This window comes from Octopus sinensis, linkage group LG14, assembly GCF_006345805.1.
Source record: "Octopus sinensis linkage group LG14, ASM634580v1, whole genome shotgun sequence".
Lineage (NCBI taxonomy): Eukaryota > Metazoa > Mollusca > Cephalopoda > Octopoda > Octopodidae > Octopus > Octopus sinensis.
In genome coordinates, this window is record NC_043010.1 from 24,941,453 (window position 1) to 24,951,452 (window position 10,000).

Consider the following 10,000-nt stretch of genomic DNA (forward strand, 5'->3'; position numbering starts at 1 on the left):
CTCTCCCACGTTCTACATTCTCCCCTGCTACATTCTAGATGTGCCGCTGAACCAAAGGCATAAGAGCCATGAGGCATGCGACTACACAAGCTTTGAAAAATATGTATATATGTATTTGTGTGTTCTGTGTTTGTCTCCCCAACATCGCTTGACAACCGATGCTGGTGTGTTAACGTAGTCCTCGTAACTTAGCAGTTCAGCAAAAGAGACCGATAGAATAAGTACTAGGCTTACAAAGAATAAGTCCTAGGGTCGATTTGCTCGACTAAAGGCGGTGCTCCAGCATGACCGCAGTCAAATGACTGAAATAAATAAAAGAATAAAAGAAAATACATAAAATACATACATACATATATGTATATATATACATATATATATATGTATGTATGTGTACATATATATATATATATATATATATATATATATATATATATATTAACTTGATGAGGTCCATGTTTTTTTGTGAGAGGGCGGGTAGATGGTATTTTCTTTTTGCTACACTTTTGAAATCGAAGGACCAAAAAAAAGCATAGGACCAAAAAAGGTTGAGAAACACTGCTTTAAAGCAACCCGAATGATCTAGATTTTGTTTCTTCGGATCAAAATCAGGTCCACATCGCCCTCACTCACTTTGCTTTTTAAGTGTACAAATAATGAGGAAACCCCAAAAGACACGGACATCGCAACTACATCTCTCTCCTGGCTTTCTTACTCGATAGGCACCATGTTTCTAATAGAGACAGATCACTATTATATTCCCTTACAACAGATCGATAAACGACTGGTCGTTAGCAGACATGGCATTCTTTAACGTTATTTATTTCATTCACTTATTTTGTTTTTTAACGCAAAATGTATGAAGCATTTGTGATCTATATGTGTTCCTGGAGACGTGTGTGTCGGGTGTTTGTGTCTGATATTATGGTGCAAATCCTTTTGGCTAAACAGAAAGGGACATTTATTCTAGTGTGTCTTGGCTGGCATGAGTCAAATGGTAGGTACTGCTTTGAGTCTGTCGGTTTATAATATTTATTATAGATATTTATAAAATGAATAAAATATTTTTATATATCACTTAAATAGTCAGTCTTTTTATTTGCTTTCCTTTTCTTTCGTGTCGCTTAAGCTGGTTTTTAACACAAAATATGCTTCATAGCAAGACTTAGATTGTAAACACGTTATGATCATAAGTTCTGGAACGGGGCGGGGCGGAGACGAGCGTGGAAACATTTTCTGATTTGAAATAATTTTCCATCGTTGGATTTATCTGATTTGATTGACGTACAGATATAATAATAATAATATTGAAACTGTATGGCAAAGATGAGATTCAAGTGAGTTCCTTGGTAAACACGGTCGACTGTTTTAGTACTGATATCAGAATGGAATTTGGACTCAAAAAGTGCGGAGTAGTCTACCTGAAAAGAGGCAAGGTACAGTCACTAGCTGGGAAGGTTACAAATACTTTGGTGTACTAGAGTGCAACGAGATAATGGAAAAGGAAATGAAAGAGCAACTAAGGATGGAGTATTTCCGGAGACTGAGGTTGGTATTGCGCTTAAAATTGACTGGATTGAATAAAATACAAGCAGTTAATACGTAGGCAATAGCATCACTTCGGTATGGAGTGAGAATTATAAAATGGCAAAAGAGAGAAATGAAGAAAATGGATACCAAGACCAGAAAAACGTTGACGGTACACGGAGTTTTCCATCTGAGGAGTAACACCGATTGGCTGTACTTGTCCAGAAGAAAGAGTGGGAAGGGCTTCATCATTTGCCAGAACTGTACTAAAGCCGAGGAAAACAGCCTAGGGTGGTATATAAAAAGTGCCGTGGAGCCACTGTTGAAATACACGAAGAAGGGAGGCGTCATCAAAACTGAAAATTGTGTAACTAAAGAAAAATTTAAACAGAAATGAACAATTAAAAGCATCGAAGGCAAAAATATACGGTCAGTTTGCAAGAGATGTGAACGCCAAGATAGATACAGAGGACCGGTGGCTATGGATGAGGAGGAGTGACCTGAAGATAGAGACAGAAGCACTCATATGTGCAGCTCAGGGACAAGTGTGAAGGACCAATTATATGAAGTGCAGAATAGACAACACTACCGATAGTGACAAATGCAGAATGTGTGGTAAGAGGGGTGAAACGGTATGGCACATCGTTACCGAATGTCCGAAATTGGCGCAACGCGAATACAAACGACACCATGACAATGTGGCAAGAATGTTCCATTGGGAGCTCTGTGGAAATCACGGCCTACAAATAGCAAAGATGTGATATGAACAAAGCCCAAAAGGAGTCACTGAAAATGAAAACTGCAAAATCCTGTGGGATGTAATGATCCAGTGCGATCACCTGACCAGACAGATAACCGGACATTGTTATGGTGAATAAAAAAGAAAGAACATGTATGATTATCGACATAGCATGTCCCGATGACAACAGTATCAATGTGAAAGAAGAAGGAAAAATAAACAACTACGACGATATAAAGTGGGAAATACGAAGGTTGGTGGTCAATGAAGAGAGTAGACGTGATACCAATAGTGATTGGTACACTTGGAAGTATCAGCACTCAACTACCAGCATGCCTGAAAAAGATTGTTGCAAGTGTGAAGGTAGAACACCTACAAAAATCAGCATTGCTTGGGACTGCAAGAATTCTTCGCAGGGTTCTTGAAGCATGACCAGTAAACAAGTGTCACCTTAGCCTAGTGGCTGCGGACAGCTGACACTTTCCATCATACCCAGCAAAATAAGCTGTGAGTTTTCATATAATAATAATAATAATAATAATAATAATAATAATAATAATAATAATAATAATAATAATAATAATAATAATAATAATAATAATAATAATAATAATAATAATAATAATAATAATAATAATAATAATAATAATAATAATAATAATAATACAGGACTTCTATAACTCCTTCAGATGTGCAACAAAAATAATAATAATATAATTTTTAAAAAAAGCTAAACTCCAACCCCAAAAAGTTCTACCAAGAACTTGGCAAAAATAAAATAAAGATCACTGCAGCACCAACGGCAGAAGAAGTGGAAGAATTCTGGAGAGAAATATGGTCGTCGAACGAACAACCAGAAATAAGGAGTATTAAAACAACAAACTCAGCATCTGAGCAACTTTGGACCCCCATAACAACTGAAGAGGTCACCCAGGCACTGCAAAGACTAAGCAACTGGAAGGCACCTGGGCATGACAAGATCCCCAACTTCTGGTTGAAATATCTAACAGGAATGCACAAAAAGCTGGCTGAAAACTTTAACAACATACTAGCAGAGCCAGAGACAATGCCTTAATGGTTCACGAAGGGGAAAACCATCTTAATTCCCAAATCAAATGAGACAGCAAAACCAGAAAACTACAGACCAATAACCTGTCTCCCTACAATATACAAGGCATTTACTGCAGTGATATCGCAAAGGTTGAACAAGCACCTGGACGAAAACAACCTGTTTCCAGAAGAGCAGAAAGGATGCCGCAAAGGCTCATATGGCTGTAAAGATCAACTAATGATTAATAAACCCATAACTGAAGACAGCCACAGAAAGAAGAAAGGCCTCAGTATGGCCTGGATCGACTACAAAAAGGCGTTTGATAGCATCCCCCACACATGGATCCTCGAAACACTAGCCATTAACAAAGTAGCACCAACAATTATAAAATTCATAGGGCACTCTATGAATAAATGGCAAACAGTGCTACAGCTCCAAACAAAAGAGGGACTCATGAAAACCAAAGCTATCCCCATTAGAAGGGGAATATTCCAGGGAGACACGCTCTCTCCACTCCTTTTCTGCTTGGCACTGTCACCTCTATCTGATATGCTAAATAGAACTGGATGCGGATATAAATGTTACGGCAAAACGATCAGCCACCTTTTACATATGGATGACCTAAAACTATACGCTGCAAATGACAAACAGCCGGAAACACTATTAAAGACAGTTCATGGATTTACCAAAGAAATAGATATTAAAAACTGGATTAGAAAAATGCGCCAAAGTAACCATGAAAAGTGAAAAACTAGTTAAGAGTAGCAACATCACACTAGATAAAACCAATGAAATAAAAGAATTAGACCAAAGCCAATCTTACAAATACTTAGGAATCCATGAACTAGATAAGACACAACACACACAAATGAAAGAGAAAAATAAAAAAAGAATATTATAGACGAGTTAGATCAATACTAAAAACAGAGCTCAATGCTAAAAACAAGATAATAGGTATTAACACTTTAGCTGTCCCAGTTATAAGTTACAGCTACAATATCCTTAACTGGACACTAAATGGACTGACCAAAATAGATAGGAAAACAAGAAAAATAATGACAGGATCTAGGATGCATCACCCAAAATCTGACATAGAAAGACTATATATACAACGTATAGAAGGTGGTAGAGACCTTATACAGCTGGAAAACTACTATAAAATAACCACCATAGGACTGCAAAATATCTACTTCAAAAGGAAGGAAAACTGATACAAATAGCAAAAAAACACGAGCAAAACAAAAATCTGTTCTCAGTATTTAAGGAAGCTGACAAATACAAACAAGAAATCATACCACCTAACAAATATGAAGAAGAAGAGAAGAAGAAGAAGAAGAAGAAGAAGAAGAAGAAGAAAGAAGAAGAAGAAGAAGAAGAAGAAGAAGAAGAAGAAGAAGAAGAAGAAGAAGAAGAAGAAGAAGAAGAAGAAGAAGAAGAAACAACAAAAGCTATAAAACAAATGAAATCCAAACTAATAGAACAGCAACGATGGCAAGAAAAGCCCCTTCATGGTAAATACTGGACTAAACTAAACGCAAAAGAAATAGACAAAGAAAAATCCCAGCAATGGTTGAGAAGCTCAGGACTCAAAGCAGAGACAGGGGGATTTTTAATTGCAGCACAAGACCAAAGCCTCCCTACCAGAAATTACCAAAAACATGTAATGAAAAGAAATATAACAAGTAACTGCAGAATATGTGGAGATGGACAAGAAACAATAAAGTATATTATCTCTGGTTGCCCAGTTCTGGCTAAGAAGGAATATATTCGTAGACATGACAGAGTTGGAACCTACATACACTGGAAGCTATGCCAACATTATGGAATAACAACAGAAAAAAGATGGTATAGGCACACACCAGAAAACGTCACAGAAAACGAGAAAGCAACCATACTCTGGGATATGCCAATACACACAGATAGAGAAATTAAGGCCAACAGACCAGATATAATTCTGAGAGATAACGAAGAAAAAATGCTTTCTAATTGATGTATCAATACCGGCAGATGACAACGTGTCTCTAAAAGAAATGGAGAAACTTTCAAAATACAAAGACCTGGAAATAGAGGTAACCAGAATGTGGAATCTAAAAACAGAAACAATTCCTATCATAGTAGGTGCATTAGGCATGATAAAAAATATTCAGACAAATACATAACAAAAACACCAGGACTTACAAACACATATAACATACAGAAAATTGTACTACTAGGCACTGCACACATCCTACGCAGAACACTTTCCATACAATAACCATCAGAGCATCACAACAAATCACGGCACATACCTAAAGCACACAGAGCTGCGCTCGATAGTGAAGTAAAAGCACGCTATAAAAATAAAACTACTGAACAATAATGATAATAATAAACTATTATTATTATTATTATTATTATTATTATTATTATTATTATTATTATTATTATTATTATCATTATTATTATTCAGGAAAACATCAATGCCATACCTGACAGTGTAAATTTGCCGGACGGCACCAGACTGCACGTTTCTGTAGAGGGGCGAAAACCAAAATGCTACCTCTGCAGCAGCTAAAAGCATTTATAAAATGACTGCTCCATTTATAAACAAAGAATGGAGACAGAGAAAAAGAAGCAACAGCAACAACAACAACAACAAGTTTCGACACCAAGAGTTTCTGCACCACCAACACCATCACCACCACCACGAAGAGCGACACCACAAAACCATCACCAACACCAAAAAAAAACACCGGCACCGTCACCAACACCAACAACTATAACAGCACCGTTTCCAAAAGGTGTAACACCATTTCGACAAACTGTGGAAACAGGCCCAAAAAATGTCCCCTTTCCAGACCAAATCAGCTCGGATTGTGCGAGCGCTGATAGCGAGAAAGGGGAGTGGCACACAGTGCCACCGAAAAAGAAAACAAAGAAACAAAAAGAAACACATGACACACTGGGGAGGCGCGAACAATTTGAGCTTTCCAACATCAACAGCAACAACATGCACTCACAACAACAACAATTAACAACACCTTCTCCACAAGAACTGCTACACACACCAACACACACAGACACCACCAACACCGTTACAGCAATAAACACGAACAATGAACAGTTAGTAACATACCTGAAAAACATCACAGACACAAAAATGTCAGATTTTATTATACCCACACACAACACACCACCAGCACACATGCTTACATTTAAAATCACACAAGACAATTATAATAAAATCAAGGAGAAATTCCCAAACGATGTTGGGTCGCTAGGGAGGAATTTCCCAAAAAAAACTCTACAAAAACCTGGTGGAAACACCCGTGCAAAAGCACTAGGGTGCCATCCCACCAAACAACAACAGGAAATAGAGCCTTTTTCTCTTTAACCTTGCAAAACATGGCAAAACTCAGAATCGGTAGCATAAATGTGAGAGGCCTCGGATCACCTTGGAAACAGGGTCACCTGAGGTCTCATAGGGTGGATATAGCAGCCATTAGTGAAACCAGGCTCTCCGACCCGCAGGAACTCGCGGCCCTTTTCGGCGGATACGAGATTTTTCTATCTCCGTGTCGGCCGGGAGCGGACGGTGGTGGTACTGCGGTTTTGTCTCGGAAGGGCCTGGATTTGAAAATAAGGACAGTCTTCCTGGTTGCGGAAGGTAAGTTGATGGTCCTCGACGTAGACTTTCAGACTGCTGGCTGCCTACGCTCCGAAAGGAGCAGGGCAGTCCGATTATTTCAAGCGTCTGGAAGTTTTCTTGGGAACGTCACGCACTCTAGTGCTAGTTGGGGATTGGAACGCTGTCTTAGACGAACGTTTCGATCGGGTGGGCACGGGGGCATCTAATAGGAGTGGGTGCAGGAGCCTCGCCAACCTTCTCAGGTGCTTTCAGCTGTCTGACAGGTTTCGACTAGACAACCCGAATGTGCCAATGTGGACTTGGACTAATCGCATCGGGTCGTCTAGATCGTACTTAGATAGAGTCTTCTGTAAGCCAGCGGATAAGGACAGCATAGGATGTTCGCAATTCCACCTAGTCGACTACACGGACCACAAATTCGTGATCTGTACGGTCGACTTAGATAGGCTACATAGACAGGGTCCCGGCTACTGGAAGCTGAATGCGTCGTTAACGACGTGCAAAGCCTACAGAGACCGGATTAGTTTATTAGTTAAACGGGCGCTCACGGGGGCAATCATCAACAACAACTGGTGGTTTGCTCTCAAGAGAGCAATTAGAGCAGAGTCGATTAGGTTTAGTAAGGCTCTAGCTGTAGAACGTAGGAAAATAGAGCGGGATTTAGTTAGAAAACTAGACGAGGCTCTTGAGACAGGCATCGCAACCGACGTGTTGGCGGCTAGGTTGGCCCTCGACCAACACTTTAACGCCAAACACGACTGCTGTGTGGTCAGATCTAAGGCGCGCTCGCTAAGTGGGGAGGGGACTAAGGCCGCTCGATGGGCCCATTTGACATCTCGCGTTCGGTTCGCCAAAGATTCCCTCTCTCCTCCCTCTTGTACGTATTGTCTCTCGAGCCATTACTGCAGAAGCTGGAGGCTTTGAGGGGTATCCCGCGCGATCTAGGAGGTGGAAACAGCGTGTCTGCCTATGCCGATGACGTCACTGTGATGGTGTCGAGCCACAGGCACATTGACTTGATTGGCGAGACACTAAACGAGTACGAAACAGTGACAGGTGCAAAGATTAACGCGAAAAAGTCCGTGGGCTTGCAACTGGGCACCTGGAGAGGCAAATCCATGCCGTCCAACAGTGTCGTAGGGCGCTGGACAGACGGACCCGTTAAACTGTTCGGGGTCTGGTTCGGTCCAGACCTCCAGGTGGATAAAAACTGGGAAGAGGTGACGAACAGGTGTGGTCATCTTTTGTCAGACGCCACTTTCCGCAGCTCGTCTCTTTGACAGAGTTGCAGTCTTGGATCAAACGCAGACCGAGAAAGGGCGCTTGGCACCTCGAGTGCCGTCAAGCTCTCTCCGCCCTCCACCAAGCGGGCAATGCGATCGGTAGTGGTTCCACTATAGCGTTCTATAGAGGTTTAGTGGAAGAAAAATGCGACGACATTCTTGGGGAAACTCTAGGCGTTGACGATAACGAGCTAAACAGTCTGTTCGGGGGAACTTTCGGGCCGGGGCCAATGGATAATTTCCTAAGGTCCCTCGCCTGGCAGTGCTACCGAGGGGCTCTGCCTGTTCGGGATAAACTCTACCGGCACGGAAGTGCTGTCAGCCGGGCCTGCCCGAGGTGTGCCCAGGACGACGAAACCGTTCTGCACGCACTCGTCCAGTGCCCGAGTATTGCTGAAATATGGGTTTATGTCGAACAGCTACTGTCGCGTATAGGACGGATCCGGCTATCAGCTGAATCCATAGTGAGGATTGCCCCGCCGACCTCCTTTAACCGGGAGGGCAAGGCAGTTTTCCTTTGCCTAGTGGCTGTAGCGAAAGAGGCGATATGGTGGACCCGTTTGAAAGGGCTAAGCTCAGACACTTTCCTCTTTGGTCAAGGCCTCATCCACTTGAAAAGGAAGATGAGAGTAGAGAGTGAAGTGCTGTCTGGTAGCAAGTTTATTGAAAGGTGAGTGAATGTTGCAAGAATGGCCAGTATGAACGGACCAATTCTGAGGATACACCTGTGAAAAATTAAAAGGAAATATAAAAGGAGAAAGGGGCTCTCTACCCCCTTTTTGACCAGGCTCCCGTGGCTTTTATGGGTTTTTCCACGAGTAACCTTTCGAAGCGCCTCCCCCTATTGGGAGTTTTAATTGTTACTTATATTTCGTTGTTATCCTGCTTTTGTACACGGACTTTTTTCAAACGGACAAAACCCTTTGTAACTTTCGTCCTGTGCTTTGTCCTTTATGTTTTAATTGATTTTTGTTAGCCCTTGTGGCCAATAAACAAATTTATTATTATTATTATTATTATTATTATTATTATTATTATTATTATTATTATTATTATTTGAAAGAGACCGAAAGAGGTGGAAATCCGTTGGTGCCAAATCAGGAGAGTACGGCGAGTGTGGCAGCACTTCCCAGCCATGCGTTTGAATGGTTTCCTTGGTCATATTGGCGTTATGAGGGCGGGCGTTGTCGCCGATTAGGTCTTTTCTCTTGGATAGCCATTTTGAATCGTTCCATGTCGAACATAGAGTTCCATGATGACCGTTTAGTTCCATTCAAGCAGTTCGTAATGGATAATCCTTTCCCAGTTCCACCATATGCACAACATCGTTTTGCGGTGTCGCTTGTTTACCGGGGCTAAGCCATTCCTTACGCTGCTTCATATTGATTTACATGCACCATTTTTCGTCGCCAGTAACGATTCGGTAAAGAAATCGTTGCTTGTATCCACGAGTTGAGCCGTGACGAGCAAGCAAGCCAGCGGAGATTGTGGATTGTTGATTTTTGTTGTTACTATTTAAAGCATGCGGAACCCATGCTCCATACTTCTAACCTTTCCCATCGAGTGAAGATGCTTCTCTATAGCAGTGTGGGAGCATTCCATTTTCTCTGCCAGTTCCTTTGTCGTTTGACGAGAATTTTCGTGCAAAAATTGGTTTAATCGCTCCTCAGCAAACTCAACTGGACGGCCAGAACGAGGTGCCTCTTTGAGGTCAAAATTTCTATTTTTGATTAAAAGCCATTTTAATGATCTGAAAATAAACAAAAATTAACTAA

At 41.1% G+C, this 10,000-nt stretch overlaps 1 protein-coding gene across 1 annotated transcript in view; it reads left to right on the plus strand.

Moving 5' to 3' along the window:
* Positions 1 to 95, plus strand: part of LOC115219204 — a 15,511-nt gene extending 15,416 nt beyond the window's left edge. The window contains exon 3 of the mRNA XM_029789323.2: positions 1 to 95. This exon is cut by the window's left edge and continues 1,012 nt beyond it. The gene's annotated coding sequence lies outside the window, so the exon portion shown is untranslated.
* Positions 96 to 10,000: the final 9,905 nt, after the last annotated feature.